General features: G+C 40.9%; 1 protein-coding gene across 10 annotated transcripts in view; it reads right to left on the bottom strand.

The window, feature by feature from the left end:
* The window catches only part of dlgap1a (discs, large (Drosophila) homolog-associated protein 1a), a 196,148-nt gene that overhangs the window by 129,042 nt on the left and 42,758 nt on the right, over positions 1 to 24,348 (bottom strand). For 2 of the 10 annotated variants that reach the window (XM_085141096.1, XM_085141095.1), the window contains exon 2: positions 17,559 to 17,633. The exons of 2 other annotated variants lie outside the window; for them this stretch is intronic. The gene's annotated coding sequence lies outside the window, so the exon portion shown is untranslated. Of the gene's footprint in view, positions 1 to 17,558; positions 18,053 to 24,348 lie in introns of those variants that run through there. 6 more of the 10 variants (XM_085141094.1, XM_085141102.1, XR_014870813.1 and 3 more) reach the window with 5 other exon arrangements.

Genomic DNA, 24,348 nt, shown 5'->3' with positions numbered 1-24,348 from the left:
GAAGAGGTTTATGAGTGAGAGCTTTCAAAAGAATGGGATATTCAAGGCATTTCATTTTATCTATATTAATATTTATTAATCACGACAAAAGTGCCCTCAATGCGCTTTATATTATAAGGTAAAGACCCTACAATAACACTCATAAAATCTTCTACAGCTAACTATCCAAGTCAAAGTTTTTATGACACAGCACTAGTTCTTGGTGCCAAGAGAGCGAATCCCCTTTACTTTCTCTTTCCATCTTTGCATAATGCTTCCCAAATTTTTTTTTAAAAAAAATAGAAAAGCTGTGTCACCATGGTAACCACAGCCATATTTGCAAGATTGACAACATCCCTGATTGTCAGTGTTGTGTTCAGGTTATCTGGATAAATGAAGAGAAATGTTGGACCCCTGTGTGACCCACTCATCCAGCTGCTGCAGGATTGAAATGTTTTACTGAAATATTTCTGTTATATACTTGCATCAAACCAAACCAGCATAACTTTTGGTTGAGATAAACTTAAGTTGATTAATAGTTTATCCATGCATCTAAGTAATCGTATGTGCTAATAATGTTTACTTTAAATTCCATTCAAAGGTGTTTGTACCAAAGTAACTTGATCAGTGTAACTTGATCATGACAAACAAATTATGCACACTATGTACACTTATTCTTTTTGTGTGACTTGGGTGACCGTGGCTCAGGGGGTTGGGAAGCGTATCTGTAACCAGAAGGTCGCCAGTTCGATCCCCGGGCTCTCTGTCCTGGTCGTTGTGTCTTTGGGCAAGACACTTCACCTACCACCTACTGGTGTTGGCCAGAGGGGCCGATGGTGCGATATGGCAGCCTCGCTTCTGTCAGTCTGCCCCAGGGCAGCTGTGGCTACAACTGTAGCTGCCTCCACCAGTGTGTGAATGCGAGAGTGAATGAATAGTGGCATTGTAAAGCGCTATATAAATCCAATCCATTATTATTATTATTATTGTAAGCTCTTTACCTCACAATGTAAAGTGTCTCAAGGTATTTGGTAATATATATAAATAAAAATCAATTGAACTGAACTGAATAGAGATCATAATCTCTGCCTACCAAGTCACCAAATCAGTTTTTTCTTTTCTGTATGTTTACGTGTTTCTTTCTATATAGAAAGCACAGTACAAACTGCTTTAAAAGAGCAAAAGAATAAAGCAAAAGTATCAAATACAGGAAATAAAAAAGACAATTCAAAGCAAATCAAAATCTTTGTTATCATAAAAGTGTGCTTTAAGATATGACTTGGAGAAAGTCACTGACTCCACCGACCTGATGTCCTTGGGCAGGTCGTTCCAGAGCCTCGGGGCTCTGTCCCTTTTAGTTTTCAGGTGGACCCCTGGAACAGACAAAAAACCTCTACCTGAGGATCTCACAGTACAGGTGCATATGAGAGCCTATAGGTACTAGTTAATATCAGTAATACAAATTGTGTAATTTAGACATTACTCTAACACTCCCATTAGTAGTTGTGTGACACTGCAAACCCATCGCGCATTGTAAAAAGTAATGTGGCTGCTTCTAAAGCAAGACACATACTTGTGTCTGGATTTTCCTCCCTCACTCTGACACTCCAGGTTCAGTTCAGTTCTGCAGATTGAAGACTCAGTGTAGTATTACAGGAGTGAGCCTAACACTGTGCGCCCAAATATATTAAAAATCCTGACAGAAACTACAAGAAATAATGGCAAGTCATAAACCAAACCTGCTCTATGGGCCTAAGTAAGATGGTGGTAGAGGTGGGAATGGTGGAATTTGGCATCCCAAATTATCTCTCTCCCGGCTCACCAGAGAAGTAGTTTCACCATCTCTCCACGCTTTTAGGAGGTTAAGCTGATACCCCTGTGTGGCTCCTCCCCTGTCCGACTGCGCCACTTCACACTCAACATTACCCACTCGCCGTGTGACCACAAAGAGTCCTTGTCAGTTGGTGAGTAACTCTGCACTAGTTTGGTGGACCAGGGTCTGCATACAGCCCAAGTCCACCATAGCCTGACGTGTACCCCCCAGGCACCTGAACAGAACACTGCCATCCCTTTTGGATTGAGGGAAGGTATTGGGGGCCCGGCGACGCAGAACACCTGACCCACCTCCAGTAACAGACACTCGTGGAGGAGGTGTCCCGTACCATCAACACTGTACAACCATCAGTGAGTCAGGTGGGCAGAGACAGCAGAGAGGAATTAGTATTACATCGCAGGCTCTCCTCAGTGGCCGGAGGTGTTGGGAGACTGCTGGGAAGCCTTTTCCTCTGGGCCAGAATTTGGCATTGCCTCCCACCCCCATCTATAAAGTGCTCCAGCATGATCAGGTCGAGCAGCTGTGCTTCTCCCGGTGAAAGGCCAGGCTGCAATCACTCCATCCCACAGCAATTGGGGATAAGCAAAGGGTCGGTTCTGCACCTCCATATAACCCCCCCGGCGCTGCTGGACCTCCAGGAACAGACCCGCCTGGTCCGGGATAGCCTTGCAAACACCATTTAAGTCACACCTCAACATCGACGACAGGGTGATTACAGTTGTGGCCTTGAGAACCTCCAGAAAGGATTGTGGATCACCCCCCTTTGGTCATCCTGTGCGAGACCAGCGGAGAAGAGGCACCAGAGCGACCAGGTTTTCGAACATTTGTGTCTGCCGCTCATTTCGTCTTGCAGCCCCTCTAGCTGCTTGCACTGGGACGCTCCCTGCTCCCGGTGCATAGCCCCCAGCTCTGCCAACAACTGAGCCAGGGCATGCACTGGCTGCACAGTCTGTGGATCAGACATCTTGCGGCCCTGGGTATCGGCACCACTGTGAACAGTTAGGACCCAGAACACACACAGCAGCTGTGAGAACTCTTTTATTGTGTGTTGAGCTTTGCCGCAGCTTTCGAGCTGTCACAACCTACACTTCCCTCTCCTCTTCGGCGTCACTGAAGTAGCATGAGTGCAATTACTTAAGTGCTGTCTGCTGCCCTAACAGCTGGTCCCTCGAGCCCGCTGCACCTCCCCTCAGAACACACCTCCACCGCAACTCCATTGTCCATTCATTTCAGACATTGTTTACTGTGGGCAAAATTGGCCTTTTAAACACCAAAATAGGGTTTGATGTTGTTAGTAAATTTGGCCGTATTGTTCTTCTATTGGTCTTTCTACTTCTGGTCTGTCTTCCTGTTTTGTTTTACTTAGGAGATTGTGTGTTTCTTCTACTCTTTTTTATCTTTATTTTTTATCAGTGATTACAGGTTTGCCTTTATCCATTTAACCTGCCTCCATGACTACTCTCCAGTGGAAGTGGAAGCTGTAACTAGATGTAGAGTAGTGAGTCCACTTCAGCTGATCTCAGATATTTATATGACTCCATCTCTGACCATGATCTGTGCATAACTTTATGACTGCATTACAAATGCTTCACATAAGAAATGCCGTCTAATATGAGGCATTTCCAGGGAGAACCCATGGTTGCTTGGTGCTTTCACTGGTAGATATAGCCCTTTGACAATGGGCTGGTGTACAATCCTTATACAAGACGCAATATACAGGGACCACAATATGCATAAAGTATGAATCAATTACACTTCAAGCAATGCAAACTTTGCAATAATAATTCAAATGTATATAGGCATTTAGCATTTTAGAATTCATTTCTATAATGCTAAATCATATAAAAACTTTGTCTGTCTTGTTGCTTTGGATGAAGCAGTGGAATAAATTTCAGAGCACCATAGCATCAGCTTGTTCATTCATCCAAAAGACACAATGATGACTTTAACTTAGTAATTATGGAAGATAGCTGAATAATTGTAGGAAGTTCAATAGATAGAGAAACAAGGACACCCAGGCCTCCCTCTCCCCAGCTACCTCCTCCGGCTTTTCCAGGGGAACACCAAGGTGTTCCCAGGCAAGTCAAGAAATATAACCTTTCAGTGTGTCCTGAGTCTGCCCCAGGGGTCTCCTCCTCATGGGACCTGCCAGGAACACCTCTCCCAGGAGCAAGCACTCCACCCTTTTCCAGCTGAGGACCATGGCCTTGAACTTGGACGTGCTTGGAGTTGTGACAAGTTTCTGAGATCAAATAGACACTTTCTGCCGCTTGGCTATGCCTAGAAATTTTGTCCATAAAAATCATGAACACAATCGGTGACAAAGTCCATCCCTGATGGAGTCCAACACCCACTGGGAATAAGTCCAACTTATTGCCATGGACCAAGCTCTTGCAATGGTTGTAAGGATCAAATGACCCTATACTCACCCTAAAATGAGATCCGATGGCTCTCTGACCTTAGTATTTGTCCCTGAATACAGGTTCTCACGCAAAAAGCCCAGGGACTTCTAACTCTTCATGACCCACGTCAGGGCTGAGGTATGCAATATGTGACCAGCAGTGAAAATATCTGACAAAGTCTTAATAAAGTCTTGGGGCGATCGTGGCTCAAGAGTTGGGAGTTCGCCTTGTAATCGGGAGGTTGCCGGTTCGAGCCCCGGCTTGGACAGTCTCGGTTGTTGTGTCCTTGGGCAAGACACTTCACATGTTGCCTACTGGTGGTGGTCAGAGGGCCTCGTGGTGCCAGTGTCCGGCAGCCTCGCCTCTGTCAGTGCGCCCCAGGGTGGCTGTGGCTACAATGTAGCTGCCATCACCAGTGTGTGGATGGGTGGATGACTGGATATGTAAAGCGCTTTGGGGTCCTTAGGGACTAGAAAAGCACTATACAAATACAGGCCATTTACCATTTAATATGTAGCTAATGTATTCTTCCATGGGCATTTAGTAGGAATTTAGTTCTGTACATTACCACAATGAATAAAAATGAAACTGAAGAGCTGTTTCATTGTTTCAACTTTCAGCTTTAATTCAGTGGGTTGAACAAAAAGATTGCATAAAAATGTGAGGAATTTTTATTTTTTAACACAATTCCTTCATTTCAGAGGCTCAAAAGAAACTGGATAAATTAAATATCTGAAAATAAAATATTCATTTCTAATACTTGGTTGAAAACCTGGCAATGACAGCCTGAAGTCTTGGAGATCCCCAGATGCAGTGAGCCTTTCTGTCAACCAGTGAAATCCATGCTCAATTGGCTTAAGATTAGGTGACTGACTTCAACTGCAATTCAAGAATATTCCACTTTTTTCTTTTTCCAGACTGTTCTGGGTTTTTTTAAGATTCTTTTTTTTGGAAGTGCAGTCTATTATATCTATGTTTTAGGCTAATGAGTGGCTTGCAACTTTCAGTGAACCTTTTGTATTTCCTTTCCTGCAGTTTTCTTTTTATGGTAGACTTGGATATCAATATGCCTACCTCCTGGAGAGTGTTGTTCACTATGTTGGATGTTGTGAAGCAGTTTCTCATCACCATTAGGGCTGGGCCATATCATACCGTTCATGGTAATACTGGTATAATGTTGGGCAATGATAAGAAAATGATTGTGATAGAATATGGGTAAAATGCGCATGCGCAGTGCCTTTGTTTGCATACGCGCATGGCAGAAAAAGCATGGCGGCGACGGAGAATGAGAAGAGCGAAAGTGGATCGTTGAATGAAACAGATGAACCAGAATTGGTTTGTAAAAATGCTGCAACTTCAGTGGTGTGGAACTGGTTTAGCTTTCGACCGTCAGATACACAACAAAGCACTATTTTTGCTAGGGAGCCGTTGTTATTACCGTGTTTTTTGGAAAATACGGCACACTTAAAATCAATCCTTTGATTTTTCTGAAAATCGACAGAGCCCCTTATAATCCCGTGTGCCTTATGTATGAACTCTGGTTGTGTTTACTGACCTCGAAACGATTTTATGTGCACGGCGCTCGAAAATCTGTCAAATGTTTCAGTACGACTTTGCTAAGCAACGAAGCCGCACCGCTTGATGGATTGTCGGAGCATTACGGCTATCGTAGGCGGAGCCTCGCGGAGTGATACGTGCTGTGCTTCAACATAATATTAAGTTTTGTGGATATTATACATGGTTATGCTGAGGATATGTCGGCCAGTTTCCACTGGAAATGCCTTTTGGTTAAACTGTCAGCGAGGAATTTGCATTTGCACTGTTAAACTTTTATATAACTTTCATGCACATAATAAACAGCTGCTTGTTTAAGTGAAAATACATTCATGTTTTGGGTTTTTTTTGCACTAATAAAGTTGTGGAGTTGTAAAGTATTTTGTCTAGTGTCAAATGTATATCGTGATAAATATTTTTGGTCATATCGCTCTGCTCTAATCACAATGGATATGAAGATGAGATGACGCTGCATACGGATGTACCACAGCGCTCCTAATTACTGTGCATCATTACTGATCATCAGAAACTGATAAACATCAGCCTCAGCCTGAACCCGGACTTTACTTCAAGTTGGATCAACAGTATCCAACCCAAGATTGCGAGACCACTGGGTGCACCATGGGTAATTGTCGGGAACAGCAAGTGACGCAGACGGTGCAGGGAGAGAAAATAAAATGCAGAACTGACTATCGCTTCCAGCTGCGAAAACAAGAACCCGCTTCCATCTATCATCAACACCATATCCCTTGCAAACAAAAGAAAGGAGCTACAATCAGAGCTTTACTACAACCTCTGTTGTAACTTTATTGCAGTTTATTGTTTGATAACAGCATTTTGGTTATTTTGTAAGTGATTTAAGTGTTAGTCACATGTTTAGTGAGAGCTGCTAATTATAGATTAAATTTTCTGCTAAAGGGGAGCATTTAACAGGTATTTTCATTAGAAAAAACTGTGTTTCCCAGAATCCTTTGTGGTAGACGAAAGTTACTCTGGGTTTTTAGCTAGTAAAGAAAGTTTCGGGAAGCCATTATGTTGCTCTGATGTCGAGAAGTTTATTTGTTGTACGTTCCCCTTTTTGAAGCCTTATATAAAGACTATCGTTTCTACAACTGATGTCCGATCCATTTTTTTGGCTAAGTGGATTCGCCACAACAACCTCTTTGTCTAGGAGTGTAACTGAATTCTGGCTAAAAAATAAAAATAAAGGGCTATTCTATTTTATTCTTCTATTCTGTTTTGATCATCCACCACTGTTATCTTCCGTGGACATGCTGAGTTTAACATTGCTTGCTTTCTTTCTCAGGATGTACCAAACTATAGATTTTGTCACTCCTAATATTGGAGCAGTATTGCAGTTTCTCAGATGGCTTAAGGACGGCTTGTTTCACCTACATGGAGAGCTTCTTTGACTGCATGATGTCTGTTCACAGCAAAAACCATCTAAATGGAAGCACCACACCTCAAATCAGCGCCAGGCCTTTTAAGGCCAGTAAGGTTTGCTGTCCCACCTCTAGTTATTCACTGTTTGGTTACTTTTCCCTGCACAAGCCAAGATAAGTAAAAGAAATGCTGTTGCTTCTGAAGTACTGAAGTGGACGAAGATTTCATGCCAATTCATCCAAAGTCTGAAACCCCTGGCTATATATGAAACCACCAAAGAAGTAACCGTACTGTCACAGTACAGCTTATGCATTAAAAAATAAGTAAATTGGGTGGTTGTTACATTTACTAGAGTCTAACTTGTAATTGGAACAGAAAAATTTCTTGTTTCTAGCTGCATGAAATTCAGAAATGCAATTTAATCACGTGGAAATCCTTTCCATGATTTTTGTTTATATCATTCAAATTGTTGTTGTTTTTTTGAGTGTGGGGATCTAAATAACCAGTTTTCTCTTGTTATTCTTGTTTATTTCTGCTGTTGCTGTATTCAGAAGAAATGTGAGGAGCTCACACACATGCTCACTCTATAGCCTTCCTCCTCCTCTAATAATGAACACAGAATCACAACAGTATGCCCGGTTGCCCCAAGTTGATGTTCTGAGGACCAAATCATTGTGCATTGTCAATGCAACACCATGTATATTACACTGTTTAACCCTTTAAGACCTATCATAGAACCAAGTCTGCCAGAGCTTATATTATATTTTTACATGCTGTGGAGCCATTTTTGGGAGCATTTCAAGTTGATATACATCAATACAACCATTGCAGCCTAAATTTTAATGATATGTCTGCATTAAGTGCATAGTAATTACATAAATTGCAAAAAAGTGCAATAAACTACAAAAAAATTGAAAATCATTTTTGTTTTTTAACATATATTTCTAGTTAGAGAAATTTAAGAGGCTTATCCCTCAAAACTGTAAATACAATAGTTGCACAAAATAGTTTCCCACCACAGGAAATTTATTTTGAGTGTCTTCATAGTTTTATTTTTGAAATACACCAATTTTTATACACTGCAGGAAAAACGAAAATAAATATTATGGTGCAAATTTGCAAAAAAGCAGCATATGCATCAAAATAAACTATTTCCAGCAGTGCAATATGAGTCCTAAGCATCCCAGAAACCACACAGAAAGTCATAAAGTCAAACATAACTTTTAAAAACACCAGTATAGGCTCATGAGGCCCTGATGCTAAAAAATGACATTTCCGCAAAAATGACGTCACTTCCAGTTTCGGGCAGGTCATGGCGGACATGCGATAGTTCGTGCTGACGTCTATTCCAAAGTAGGAAGTGTTATGAACAGCTGATCGGATCGGCAAAGCATGTTTCTGGAATATTATGTTTTTGTTGCTGCAAGTGCTTTTATGCAGTTTTTGCAAAGCTGTATGTGGAAGGAAACTGTGACCGAGGACAAGCTGATGGCATAAGATGTAAGTACAACTCCTCTGGTTTCATATGCAAAAAACATTATTGTGCTAGCTCACGTGGTTGCAGAGCTACCAGGATTTAAAAGTAGTTGCGCAAAACAGAGCGTGCTGCTCTGACCGGCTTTAAAGGGTTAATCCATCTGTGCATCTTTGTTTGACATAATGTGCTGATTATTGTGTTATTAAAGTCCAAATGAAACACTTTACAATCTTTATTTAAAAATAATTGGTCACAATAGTTGTAGCTGACTAATTGTGGTAGCTAAGTGGTACAAAAGGCAAAAACACATAACACAAAGTCTTCACGTCGCAATAACAGCATTATTAATAAAAAAAAACATTCTGTTGGTTTACTATGAAAATGCAGTTGCTGCTTTGCACAGCTAAAATAAAATGTCAGCTAACACATCAGTGTTCATTTACTCTCTGTTTTTGTTTTGGGGGGTTTTAATCTATAAGAACTGCTGTTATTGCCCTGAATATGTTCCACAGTTCTTTACCAGAGTAGAGTCTTTATTGCCAACACTCAGTGTAGACATTTGCTTTAAACAGTTAATTCCTAAGCCATACGTATGTCTTAGACATATGATGTATGTCTAAGTCAGCTTCTGGAAGAAAGGCACAACAATTTCCCCCAGATTTTACAAAGAGACAGCCATTAAAATCCAATAGAGAGAAAGAGAACTGTTGGAAGCTATCAACAACTCCCTCTCCATCACTTTCTCTCTTCCCTATACTCCCATTATCCTACTTCATCACATCATCAGATGACCCCCAGTCAGCTAGAGATGTACGTCAGAATCTGCGTGGAAAGGATTTTTTTTCTCTTTCTTTTCGCCCACTTACTGTTATGATTCAATTCACCCTTTAGAGCAAGGTTGAGAAGAGAAGAGCGTGGGCCTACCCTGTTTCTCCCTGAATTTCTCTCTTTATCTCACTACCTGCTTTCCTTCTGCACAGAGCTGTAAAGCTACCCTCTGAAATTAAATCCTGGGTTAGTGCCTGCCTATGAAACCTACAATAGACAGACAGAAAGGAACAGCTCAGCAGTGGGATGTGTGAAAGAGGTGGGGACGGAAACAACCAGCTGACTGTAAAAGAAGCATGAATCATATCTTCAACACCTATCTTCTGTCATTTTCCTCATAAACTTTCAATTTTGATGTAGCTTTGAACTTCTGCAGGTTTTCCTGAACACGTCTACATACATGGAGTTGTTACCGTGTGATTGAGTGATTAGATAGAGAAAGTTAAATAGATGCACTTAACAAGGTCACTTCACACTAGAGCAAGTATTAATTGTGCAAAGGGTTTATCAAGGATTGCATTTTATTCACACCCTAAAGGAATGTACATGTAATGTACATACATTGAAAAGCTTCACTGATAATGTGGAAGATGCTATTAAGTGTGCATATAGCATCATCTATACAGTTTCTGTTGTTTTATACTGTAAGAATTACTCTTTGAATTTTTTCAGGGTCATTGTTCAATTTCACACTTAGTAATTTCACTGACATCACTAAGTAATGACAACTACATTATCATCCTTCCGGCACACAAGGGTAGGTGCACGGTTTGTTCTTCGCTTGTATTCCAGTCACTGAAGCGTTGGAGGTAGTCCGTAAGAGATTACAGGATGACACCAAACTCAGCAACAGGACCACTCTCAGCATCGACCAAGTGTGTGCTTTTGGAGCTGTGTCTTATTTCCACCTATTTCACATACAAGGGTCAGTACTACAGGCAGAAACATGGGTGTGCCATGGGCTCCCCAGTTTCACCCATCGTGGCCAATTTGTACATGGAAGAAGTGGAAAAGAGGGCTTTACTATCCTACCCTGGAACACCACCAAGTCATTGGTTCAGATATGTGGATGACACCTGGGTGAAAATCAAATCTCAGGACGTTCCACATTTCACGGATCACATTAACTCGGTGGACCAACACATCAAATTCACCAGGGAGGATATGAAAAGTGGCAGGTTAGCCTTCCTAGACTGTGAGATTTCCATCAGTAATGGGGGACATCTAAAAGCTGACGTGTACCGTAAACCTACACATACAGATCAGTATTTAAGGTTTGACTCTCATAATCCACTGAAGCATAAACTGGGTGTCATCAGGACATTACAACATAGGGTGAACACCATCCCCACAGACACAGCGGCCAGAGAAGCAGATGAACATCACACCAAGAAGGCCCTGAGTAAATGTGTTTATCCCAGCTGGACATTTGTCAAAGCTGCAAAGCCACCTAAAGAAAGCTTCAGCTGATCCAGAAGAGAAGGACAACCGCTGTCTAAGTGAAAACCTGTAGTGATTCCGTATGTGTCAGGAGTATCGGAACAGTTGAGACACATTTTTTTCTAAACACCACGTCTCTGTGGCTTTTAAAACCCAAAACACCAAAAATTGGTCCACCCCAAGGATCGGGTCCCCCGGCACAAACAGAGTAACATAGTGTACACTGTTAAGTGCAGGAGGACTGCCATAATTTATACATCGGGGAAACCAAACAACCTCTGGCAAAGCGGATGGCACAACACAGAAGAGCTAACTCATTAGGCCAGGACTCTTCACATTGGACACTCTTTCAATGATGAGGATGTTCACATCCTGACAGGGAGGAATGCTGGTTTGAGCGGGGAGGCAAGGAGGCCATTTACATGAAAAGGGAAAAACCATCTCTGAATCAAGGAGGGGGCCAAAGGATACATTTGTCACCATCTTACTGTGATTGCAGCCATTCTCTCTCTCGCTGTGAATGGTACTCATGGCCAATGATCAATAGTCTGTGATCAGTGGTTGTTGATCAATGGTCATGACAATTGGCATATTCACTAGCTGGGCCCACATCCTCATTTTAGGTTTGACAGCGTTTGCAACAAAACATCTAACACAGGACAGCTTTGATGTAAGAAAGGGAGAAGTTTCTAAAAATCACTATACCGAAGAATCCAGACCCAACAACAAACTCTGAGCACAAGATCCATAGAGGCCTGGGTCTATCTCACCAGGCAAGACCCCAGGTGCAGGCTGTGTAAAGATGCCCCTGAGACAATCCAGCACATAACAGCAGGGTGCAAGATGCTAGCAGGCAGGGCATACATGAAACATCATAACCAAGTGGCCGAAACATCTGTGCCGAATACAGCCTGGAAGTCCTGAGGTCAAAACTGGAGATGCCCCCAAGGGTGGTGGAGAATGACCGAGCTAAGATCCTGTGGGACTTCCAGATACAGACGGATAAAATGCTGATGGCTAACCAACCGGACATAGTGGTGGTAGACAAACAAAGGAAAACGGCCGTAGTGATCGATGAAGCGGCTCCGAATGACAGCAACATCCGGAAGTAGGAACATGAGAAGCTCGAGAAATACCAAGGGCTCAGAGAAGAGCTCGAGAAAATGTGGAGGGTGAAGGGGACGGTGGTCCCAGTGGTAATCTGAGCACTAGGTGTGGTGACTCCCAAACTAGGCGAGTGGCTCCGGCAAATTCCAGGAACAACATCGGAGATCTCTGTCCAGAGGGAGTTTTTCCTTCCCACTGTTGCCAAAGTGCTTGCTCATAGGGGGTCATATGATTGTTGGGTTTTTCTCTGTATCTATGAAGCACCTTGAGGCGACTTTTGTTGTGATTTGGCGCTATATAAATAAAATTGAACTGAATTGAATTGAATAGAAGAGCGCAATCCTAGGAACAGCTAAGATACTGCGCAGGTGTAGCCCAGTGGCAAACAGATGCAATTAGAGACTGTTTATTGTAATTATTATTAAAGGTGTTTTATTCTGTTCAGTTAAAAACACAAAAAATCCAAATTATTTTGTATGGAATTGCATTATTTGTGTTATTTATTTATTTTTGTTTCTCAAAGGTTATTTTTTGACCTGGATACAAATGCGGTCCAACCAATGAGATTGTTTTTCCCGTCTTGTGCTTTCATGTTTGGTTGCGCTGCTAAGGCTGCCTGGACCACACGTGCCATAGCTGTACCTGTGGGGAAAACGTGGTAGCTGTTGAAACAGCGAAGCTGTTGGTGTCTGCTTGATTAGCCGCCAGATTTGGATAGCCGAAGCTAGTTTTATGAGTACGAAGTGCTTTGCACTGGTGAGTAACCAAACTGTTATAGCCGCTGATCGGCATCCTGAAATGTTAACTTGGTTCGCTTCAAAAACAAACGCTAATGGTGACGGTACTATGCAAGTAGGTAGCGGGTACTAGCTAAACGTACACTCCCGTTGTTAAGTGTTAGTTGAGAACTTATTAGCTGTTGTTAGGAAAAAACAGTATGTCTATCTGTTGTATTGAAATGTTTTATTGTGTTACTTTTATTCATCACTGTTGTTACTTGACAGTGAGCAGAGTATATTGAGTTTGCTGCTTTTAATGAGCAGTGTGAATTGCTTTAATGATTGGTGATGGCTACATTGCCATGTAATGAAAACGTTTAGAATTTGATTAGTTGTACAACATTAGAAATTGAAACACATTTTGTTCATGCTTTATACTTCAAACAGAAGTGTTGTTAGTTAAGTGTGAACAATGTTAATTTGAAGTAATTCTGACCTCACTCTTAGGTCAGGTTTTTTGAGTTGGAGAAAGGAGCCGAGACTCCCCGGAGAACTTTGGATTACAGACTTGGACGTGGAAATCCGCAGAAGAGGAATAATTTTCCATTGCATGGATGGCGAGCCACAGCCCATTTGGAATTGAATCTTGAAGTCTGGTTGCCTGAACTGTGGTAGGACAAAACTGTGCAAACCATACATCGATCGTGGACTGAACTCACACCAATAACTCACCAGATCACCAAACAGGCCTGATCTGGATCCTATTGACACTTTAAAAGACCCGGGTCTAACATTCGTTTCTTTTTTATTTTGGGTATCTGTGCACGCACACACAATTTTGGTTATTATTGTAAATGCAATACAGTGCACAAATTTCAAATACAGTTGAAACATTGCTTCATCATTTGCAGTTGTGTTTTCATTGTGGTTACCCATCCTCTGGGCTCCTGTCGTTCCTGAAGTCTTCTGATTTGCCCGTTGTTTATATATTTTGTTACATACTGGTTACACAGGACCCTCAAGCTCCTCTGGTAGAAGACCCAAGCTTGGAGAATAGAACGCCCGCAGGGGCGAGCAGGGAATAATAATAATAATAATAATGATATATATATATATATATATATATATATATATATATATATATATATATATATATATATATATATATATATATGTATAATGAAACCAATTACATAATTATAATGTAATAACAATTTGACCTAAACCCATAATTTGTCTTTCTCAACAGAACAGCTGCAGGTTTTGCTGACAGTACGTCATATGGTAGTTTAGCCTGTGTACTTTATTTACTCCAGTATTAAAACAAATAAGTGTATTCAGCATAAAGTGTGGACATATAAGATGATGCTGTCACCAGCTCATGCTGAAGTCTGAATTTGAATCAGCTCCTGTGATCACAAAGAGAAAAGAATCATTACAAACTGTCAAATGTGTACTCCTCAAAGCTGACAGAATTCAGGTTTGTTAAGTGAAGAAAAAACTTTGTATACCAACAGTAGGGCTGCCACGATTAGTCGACTAGTCATGATTACGTCGACGATTTTAATAGTCGATGCGTCGTTTAAAGCTTTATAAGATCCCAAAAGATGCAGGAATAAGTAGTAGGATTTAAGAGTGTAATAACGGACTGAAACAGAAGATGGCAGCACTGCATGTACAAGGATGCCAGCTGCCATCAAATCTCGAAGAAGAATAAGCTGTGTCCCGTATTATAACTGTGTCCAAATTCAGGAACCGCATCCTTCTGTGCTGTCCAAATTAGAAAAGACTCCGACAAATGCGTCCTTCACTTCTCCAGATTTGAAGGATGGGTTGGGTGTGTACTTCGTGGCCCAACCTATCCCAGAATTCATAGCGCGGCCATCCTCTGTTTCCAACAATGGCGGGCAGTAGCGGTTTTTGATACGGGGGACACGGGCGGTTGCCGGGGGCGGCATCGTGGTGGGGGGCGGCATCATGGGCATCGGCAAAAAAATTAATTAAAAAATTAATTAATATAATAATTATTATTATATATTAATAATTATTATAATATTATATATATAATAATTTATTAATAAATTAATAAAAATTGCTCGTATTCATGCTGCCCCGACGTCATGCCAGCGCATACTGGGAATGGTACAGGCACCAATCGGTTTTCTATCGCCCATTTGCTGGGAGTAAGGGCGCCCTCCGTTTGCGAGGTGCGCCTGCTGCTTGCGGCACAGGGAGGAGAGGGCGGGGCGGCGGGGGATTCTCTGGCTGGCTGGAGCAGCATCTAATAACCAACTCGCAAAATAAAACAAAAACAACAAACACAAAAACACCAGACATCATGATACAGACTTATAATTCGCACCGATGTTTTTTTGAAATTCTGTGCGCAAAAAGTGAGCGCGAGAGCCCTCAGTGTGCCTGCTCGCTGCTGAAGTCAAAGTAAACTTTATTGTCATCTCCGCTACATACAGTCCAGTATATAGAGAGACGAGACGACGAGGCTCCAGTTACAGCAGTGCAAGTAAACAAACAATAAATATAAGAAGAGTAAGAAAATAAATACACACTTTAGGACTCGGGGTAAAGGGATCAATAACAATTTAAAATGTATAATTTACAGTTTGATGATTTAAAGTCTCACACACAACCCGTCGAAAGGGGAGGAGGACGGCTGCTTCCAAATAGAGCACATTTCATTCATAATGATGTAAATCCAAGTCCATTATGTATTCATGATTTGAAGTATGGGTTGTGTGAAATCCCAGAAATAAACCTTAGACAAAGTGAATCTGTGAACTAAGGTGGTTTGTTAGGTCTGTTATGTTGTGGTGATCCTCGAGTTGGGGGATTTGTGTTCATACTGGAGTGCAAAATTAAAACCAATGGAAGATGGACAAGAAAGGTTGAAAGCTATCAGGTGCTCAGTTTAGAAAAAAGAGAAAAGAAGAGGAGGAGAAACGAGCAAAAGATACAGGTAAGCAGATGTGTGATTGGATAATGGCAGGTCATCCTGAACCAATCAGAGTCAGAATACTTTATTAATCCCTAAGGAAATTGTCACGATCCCGGTGTCTCTCTGGTTGGCTCACGCTGGCTACAGGTTTTGTTGTTGTTGTTGGTTTTTGTTTTCTTTGTCTCTGTCTGTCTAAGCTGTACGTTTCACGTCCACTGGATGATGATCTGATTAGTCGACTATCAAAATAATCGTTTGTGGCAGCCCTAACCAACAGTATAATGTTTTACATTGGTGCTGTTGGTGCTTTTTAAAAGGAAAGTTGCAAAGATGACGTAAACCAGGAACAGGTTTCTTGTCCTGATTCTGAATTATGGTCACCTGCAGGAAAAAACAGAAAAACATCCTGTTCTTAAAACATTAAACAATTTTAACCCGACACATCAAATATCATGATTTGGTCTCAGAATATAAATATTATGTTCTATTAGGTATTTTTTATGTCCTTTCAAAAAGAATAGTGTTACTCGTCACTTATTACTCTTGACTCTGCATAGGAGTCCAGCCTACTGCTCTTACAGTATACTATTCATAATAAAAGTACAATAACAATAGGTAGTGACTGAGCAGCTGCCTGTTGCAGTCAGAGCGGCAGAGCTCATGTCTGAACTAGAGCACTGACTTTTAATTAGCATTAAATCAGCTCAACAAAGTGATTTCTCTACTCAGTGTAAATTTATTCATGTACAAAGCTACCAAACACTGTTGTTTTCCCTTGCTGACTGCTAAAGGCATGAATTTATTGATTAGCTCAAAACACAAATTTAACTTACCAAAGTAAAGTCAGGACGCCTTAGGTTCTTCCGTCAGTTAGTCCCGTTTATTGTAGAACACCTAACACTGTCAGTTTGAAACAGATAGCCGTGGATATGGTTCTAGCTGCAGTCCCGGAGCAGAGACGCGGAAGTTTGTCATGACTGCAGCTGACAATCAAAGCCGTCATGATGACGTTGCATCCCAATTTTACAGTTGATAATTAAAATTTAACTGATGAGAACTTAGACCCCTTGTATGGGCTCAAAATGTGGTCATAAATATTTTGTACTTGTAAATCAGTTTTGTATGTGTAAAAAGAATTTGTGTGTGGACTTAGCCAAAAAAAAAACCCCTGCAAGTTACAAGTACGAATTTTGACCCTATTTTTCTTCCTTTCATCTGATTGGTCAATGTCATGTCAATCACAAATGTAACAATCCAATCAGAGAACAGATGGGTTTGGCTGTCGGAGGGGCGCTTTTTTTTGAACTGCAGGTCCTTGAAGGGTAATACAGTTTGAAGCTGGAGGATCTCTATATAAATATCCGATAGCAGCTAGGTCCCCTAACTTTCAGCAGCTGTTGAAAGGATAAAGTTGTGGTATATCAGTGGTTAGAAATACCCTTATTACTTTAGGATTAGTTTAACACAAAGTCAGGGCTGACTCGGGACCATTGCTGTGAGTCACAGTGCGCAGCATAAAGGGCCTTTCACATCGGACGCAGCATGTGCTGCTAATGCTAACTAAAAGCTGAGGATCCAGAATTTGTTGCTGGCTGCTGAGCTCTGTGGGTTTTTGCAGCAGCTCTACCTGTACTAGATGCACCTGCTCCTTGTCTTTTCTATCTCTGACTTTATGTCCTCTACAAGAGTTTCTGGTTTTTTTGCTAGTTCTTCAAATGTTCAATAAAAACATGTATGCTAATTCATAACGAAGAAAGCTTTGTAATGAAGACTGTCCTTTCCAAAGCTTCACTGTTTGATCTTCCATATACTGTCGTTGTGTATAATTAAATGTTATTAATTGTTAGTATTAGACATTGAGTTTTGGTTCATGCCTACTCACCTCCTTTAAATCCCCATCATTGTAGAGTTGATGCTAACATCTCTGTATAAGTGGTCTCACATTAACTCCAGTTGCCTAGGACGACGGAAACAACAGACAAATACCACAAAAACACACCAACATAAACACACCATCACTATACTTACATGTTACATGTGTGCAAAAATACCTAAGAGACATATAATACATAAATATACGAGTCATTTTCAGCTTTGTATGTACCTGTATGTGCCCTCTTTGAAACAACAAAATTGTTTATTCAATATTCAGTATTTTCCATCCATTCATCTTATTCCGCTTATCTGGGGGCAGCAGTCTAACCAGAAGATCCCCGGCCTCCCCCTCCCCAGCCACGTCCTCCAGCTTGTCTGGGGGAACACCAAGGCCGAGAGATATAATCTCTCCAGTGTGTCCTGGGTCTAGCCTGGGGCCTCCTCCCGGTGGGAAATGCCGGAACACTTCACCCAGGAGGCATCCTTGTCAGATGCCTGAACCACCTCAACTATCTCCTTCCAACTATCTCCCAGATGGCTGAACTTCTCACCCTATCTGTAAGGGAGAGGCCAGCCACCCTTCGAAGGAAGCTCATTTCTGCTGCTTGTATCCGGAATCTCGTCCTTTCGGTCACTACCCACAGCTCGTGACCATAGGTGAGGGTAGGGACGTAGATTGACCAGTAAATTGAAAGCTTCCCTTTTACACTCAGCTCTCCCTTCACCACGACGGACAGGTACAGCATCCGCATCACTGCAGCCGCAGCACCAGCCTGTCTGAAGACCCAGAGGTAATTAAAGTCCTCCACTTGGGGCAGGAAGTCGTCCCTGACCCGGAGTGGGCACTCCACCCTTTTCAGGTTGAGGACCATGGCCTCAGATTTGGAGGTGATGATTCTTGTTCCCATCGCTTCACACTCAGCTTCTAACCGCCATCACCCGATGAAGCCAACAGAAACCCATCAGACCCAAAGCAGAGATGAGATTCTGAGACAACCCAATATTTTCTAACATGTTTAAGTGACTGTCAAGTGTACACATGCGCAAAATGATAAGGTGCTTGAGTGCTGTGGATGTTTCACAAACATTAACAAACTGCTCATTTTTACAAGTATTTAGCAGTATTCACATAAGTCTTCTTTAAAAATTTAATAATTAATACAATTTGACTAGAGTTTATGCCTTGCATGGACCATCATGAACAACGCTTTGAATTGGGCTAAATCTTCACGCCTGAATACTGAGAAAACTGTTACAATGTATTTTACAAGGAGCTACAAAAGTGCATTTTCAAATATTTCAGTTGATAGTTGAAACATTGTTCACAATAATAATGGTATATGTTTTTACATGATGTAACATTCTCATATCATCATTGTGTATGTAAGTGCTCTCAACACAGCCGAAGCACAAGTCACAACATTTCCTCTAGGCCTTCAAGGCTTTGACTTCAACACCATCTGCAGCAGTGGTGACAACACTTCTGACACTGACATCAGTGTAAAGTGCTTCAGAACTCCAGCACAACTGGAATGTTATTTGCTGACCAAACATTTCTGTCGAAAATATGAGCAGTTTACAGTAGTATTCATTTCAACATTTCAGGAATATAGGAATTATTAGGCAACAGAAAACGTCTAAGAACTGTTGGGAATCATCATTGAATTTTAATGTCTCTATATTCTCTGTGTGACCATGATCTTCCATGTGATTAGTCAGTTTTCAGAGGTTGTGTTTAGAGCAGTGTGAGGTGAGCAGTCTGACTCTCCCAACATTCATTGGATTCTGCTCAGAAAATTCATTTCCAAGGGCCAGACTATTAAAGTGGAGTTGTGCTGTGATAGCCTCAGGGGTCTGAGTGGGAACATTAAGAGGAACAAATATAGAAACAACCGGTGCTCTTCATCAATGTACTATCTTCCACATAATTTAAAGTTAGATTCACCTCCATTCAGCTTAGTTCACCTCCCATTGTAGAGGCCCAAATACAAGAGGACATGGCAGGACTTCTAGTAAGAGATCAGAAATAGCAGCTGGAAATGTTCTAGAGGTGCATAACAATTAATTATCAGCCAATTTTAAATCAAGTTTTAAACTTTATTAACTTGTTCTCATAACAGTTTGAGAATTAGTTATAAATGAAAGCACAAGTGTGCATTATATGTATAAAATAGATGAGTTCAGGTCTTAATAAAGACAAGCTTTACAACAGGGAATGGACAGTGAAGTGGAACAGGTCAGCAGCACATTTTGTTACTACTTCTGGAATAAACAGTTATTGTTAGACCAAGTTATTAGATATTGAAGATATTCCCACTAAACACTGGGTGTCGGATAGATATGCACATCATGTCTATGTTTGGTTGTTGGTGACCAAACTAGGCCTGCAGATGCAGATTGGACGTCCAGCCATGACCCAGCTTGGATTGGATCAATATGTTGTTCAACATTTGACCTTTAGACTGGGTAATCTTGTTTTTTACTGATCTGAGAAGAGACGTTGTTGAAATTACAAGAAGTTTGTGCAAATGTGCTTGTATGAACTGACTATCTGCTGCAAACTGCCTGTGACAAGCTGGGGACATTCCTACTTGAAAATCACTGTGTAGCTGCTTACTTTTGTTTTAGCGTCAAGACCCCCCACGCCATCTTGGAGATGTCCACTGATCACTCTGCATCCTTTCACACATAACTGTTTCCCATGTCTCCCTTTGAAAACATGAGACCTCAGCAGTATAAAAATGATGTATAAAATGAGTCTAAGCTGGATGTTGAAAGGAAGTCCACAACGACCACAGCATGTGCACGACTGAAGCTCCAGCCCCGGCTCCCATTGCCCCTCACTCATGAACAAGACTCCGTTCTAAAACAGAATGATGGCTGAATTAATATTTGCATGTGTGTTTATATTTTCATTCTGAGGCTGTAATAACAAATAAGTAGGGGTGCAACGATACTCGTATCGATATTGAACCGTTCGATACAGTGCTTTCGGTTCGGTACGCATATGTATCAAACAATACAAAATTTTTAATTTTATCAACTTTTCTTCTGACGGTGCTGTCTGTGTTGAGCGCTCAGTGGATCTGCGCTCGACTACTCCGCCTAGGCTGCACTGTCGAGCGCAGATCCACTGAGCGCAGCGCAAGCTAGCAAGACAGAAGCTAAGCTCGTTGCAACATGGCAAATTGAACCTCCCCCACCCCCATTCAGATCTGGCGTTTGGAACTATTTTGGTCTTCATGTGACGTATGACCCTGAAGGTAAGCGCGTCATGGACTAAAGTAAAACAGTATGTCGGATGTGCCAGCAATGCTCAATTACATTGGTGGGAACTAGTGTGTTAGCGCAGTTAGCTCGTTAACATGTTGACGCCGTCCAGCCCCACACACGGGGCGATCCGCGGTAGCTCGTTAACGGAGATTTGCCGTGTTGTGGCGTTAACGTCATTTCAGATTAACGCTGACAGCACTAGTGGGAACACAACGAATATGACTGCACATTTACTCCGACATCATCCTCGTGCAAAGACAAGTGGAAGCAGACAAAAACAACAAGCAGCATGCTACAAACTTTACCCGAGTCATTTAGACAGCCGTTAGCACATGATTCTCCTTATGGGGACCTGATATGTTTAATATGCTGCTGAGAATATAGCCCAGAAGAAGCGTACAGTATAGCTTTTATTTTGGAAAGAGACATTTCTCTGTAATAAACTCTCTTTTCCAAAGATGAGGGATTTCTCCATCAGATAGATTTATTTTTTTATTACTTTGTTGTTTCAGCAACATTAAATTTAAAAACTGTACCTTTGAGTTAAAATATATATTTATAATTTTAATAAATGACAAATTAAAAAGGCATGAACATTTTTTTTGTATCGAAAAAATATTGAACCGTGACACCAAAGTATCGAACCGAACCGAGAATTTTGTGTAAATGTTACGTAGTAAAACTTTATTCTCTATAATTCAGAGCACTGAAGTTACAAGTATACAGTCCATCTATCCATTCTCTTCTCTCCTTCGCCTGGCCTCATCACCTGTACCCAAACTCCCACCCATGTAACAAGTAAGCTCTTAGTTTCACTAATCCTCCCTTTTCGTTTCACTTACTGTGTTTACGCATCAGCCGTTCACTGACCCTCGTCTCCCTATTGCCCAAGAATCTCTGTCTGCTTGCTCCCTTGGTTGGATTTGTGTAAATAGATGTGTGACAATAAACTTTTTCACTGTGATTCGTGTGTGTCTGAGTGATCAGCTCCATGACACTGAGGCAGTAAAGACGTTTGAAAGCATAAATTCTTTAATCACAATTTTTCACAGGGCATTTTGTCTTTGGGTTTTTCTCCATTAGACATCAACCTTAAACGTAGCTGCTTGTGTGCTTATAACACAAATGAGCAGCAGTTGCCTAATTGTCTACAAATAAGAAACGTCTTTTTCCCTGTTTGACTGATTAATTTGTTAACAGCTCAGATTTGTCTCACAGCTGATGATAGAAAATCGCACCCTGAGGGCCTATTAAGCTTTTTTTTACCCCCTCGGGTGGAAACTTGATTAAGATGTTGCCTAGAAACAGGCTCCTCAAAAAACAGCGCTTGCTGAACCAAGAGTTTGAATGGAAGTCCTGTTTAGCCTGTATGTGCTAAATGCTACATGTTGTGAGACGGAAATATCAAAGTGCTACTCTTCACTCAGCTAACTGCAAAAAAGATACATCATGCACAACTTATTTATATATAAAACCTGCCTGGTTGTATTGTATGTACAAATACAACCTACAGTGCAAGTTATGATGAACATAAATGACCACCATATAATAAACCAGCAAACGCCTGCTGGCGATCATCATCACACTTCCTGTGTTTTTTATTGCCTGCATGATTGTTTGGCATTCCCCGATGAGTATCAGTGTGAGATTTCTGGAAATATAGAGATATATGTAACAGTTTTTTGTGTGTGTGTGTTTTTTCTGCACACACTAATTAATTTCAAAGCAGTTTAATTTATCCGTAGGTATTTGTATAGCACATAGCTGCACATTATCATAAAAAAATTGATTGCATACTTCATATAGAGCACCTGTTCAGCAAAAACACACTGAAAATAACTCACAAGTCTAAATGATGATGCAATCCTTTTAAAAAATCAAAAGTCCAATTGGAATGAGAGCTCTGACAACTCTAGAAAAACCTAGTTTAAAAAAAATCCCTGCATAGAGCAGGGCCTTCTTACTACACATCAGTGATCAGGAACAAGAAACTCCGGTTTTCTCCTCAGCACTGTAGCCTGACAAAGAGTCAGAGCTGTGTTTAGCCTATGTGTAGTATGACTGTGTACAATAGACATATTTAGCAGTTTTACCAGGTTTTTAATGTTGTAAGCAGAGATGGGCAGTAACGCGTTACTTGTGTTACTGTAATCTGATTACTTTTTTCAAGTAACGAGTAAAGTAAGGGATTACTATTGCAAAAACGGTAATTAGATTACCGTTACTTTCCCGTAGGAACGCTGCGTTACTGCGTTACTAAAACCGTGATTTTTTTGCGAGAATGTCTCATGACAGTGACGTAAGCGAGTGCGACGTTCGTGACAACAGCTGTGTGCAGATCAACAATGGATCATATATCGAGTGCAGAGAGAGTATGAGCGTGCAGCGTTTAAAGCGTGGAAGTACTGACCTTACTTTGAGTTTGATTCCATAAAAAGTGACAAAAACATTAGTGTCCGTTGTGCGTGGGAAGAAAACTTCTTTTTACAGCGAAAAAACCCTAAACTTCCGAGCAAGCAGCGAGTAGCTACGACATAATGGGAAACTCACAGAGAAACTCGCGGATTCTTCCACTGACCGCTGCACACCTGCACCAGGATAAACCTCCGCCTACCCCACTCCTGCTTTACAGGTGAAAATAGAGCAACAGGACCGCTAGTCTTTGACTTTATTTATTTTCTGCTGTGTTTTACTTGCATCTATTTGAAAGACTGAGTGTAAACACACAAAAAATATTTTATTTTATGTGCTGGAATGTGCAGAAAATAGGTTTAAATGTTAAACTAATTTCTTCCAGTCAGAGAATGTTGCAGATAATTTAATGTTTGCTTGATGCATAAAGTTAAAAGATTAAAACTAATAAAACAAGTTTTAAAAAGAGACTTTTCCATTTGATTACATTTTGTATGATGATTATGTAGAAAAAGTAGAATTGGGCTGAAAGATCTATCACTTTATCACCTATTCAGGTTGTAAATCGTGTTTTTAAAAAGTAACTAAGTAATTAATTACTTTTGAAAATAAGTAATCAGCAAAGTAACTGGATTACTTTTGGGGGGAAGTAATCAGTAATTAGTTACTGATTACTTTTTTCAAGTAACTTGACCAACACTGGTTGTAAGTTTAACATGTTTGTCTGGAACAGGTCTGTCTTGTAAATGAGATATTGGGTCTCAATGGGACTATGTGTATAAATAAAGGTTAAATAAAATAAATAAATACACTCTTTCTCTCAGATTGAGCCTGATTTTCTTTTCTTCTACAGAAAATGGGATAACACAAACGAAAATTTTAATATTCATACCATAGGTGCATCTACTAAACATTTGTGTGTGAAGCACTTACATAGAAAGAGCTTTTAAAAAGTACCCGTGTGAAGTTGTGTAAAGCGCTTTGAGTGCTCAGTTAGAGTAGAAAAGCATTATATAAGAACCAGTTCTGCATAAAGACCAGAGCAACCAGGAATCAAACCACAAACCTTCCAATTAGTAGATGACCAGCTCCACCTCCTGAGCTACAGCCAA

The sequence above is a fragment of the Neolamprologus multifasciatus genome, chromosome 18 (genome assembly GCF_963576455.1).
Source record: "Neolamprologus multifasciatus chromosome 18, fNeoMul1.2, whole genome shotgun sequence".
In the NCBI taxonomy this organism is placed as follows: domain Eukaryota; kingdom Metazoa; phylum Chordata; class Actinopteri; order Cichliformes; family Cichlidae; genus Neolamprologus; species Neolamprologus multifasciatus.
This window is presented reverse-complemented; position numbering and strand designations above follow the sequence as displayed.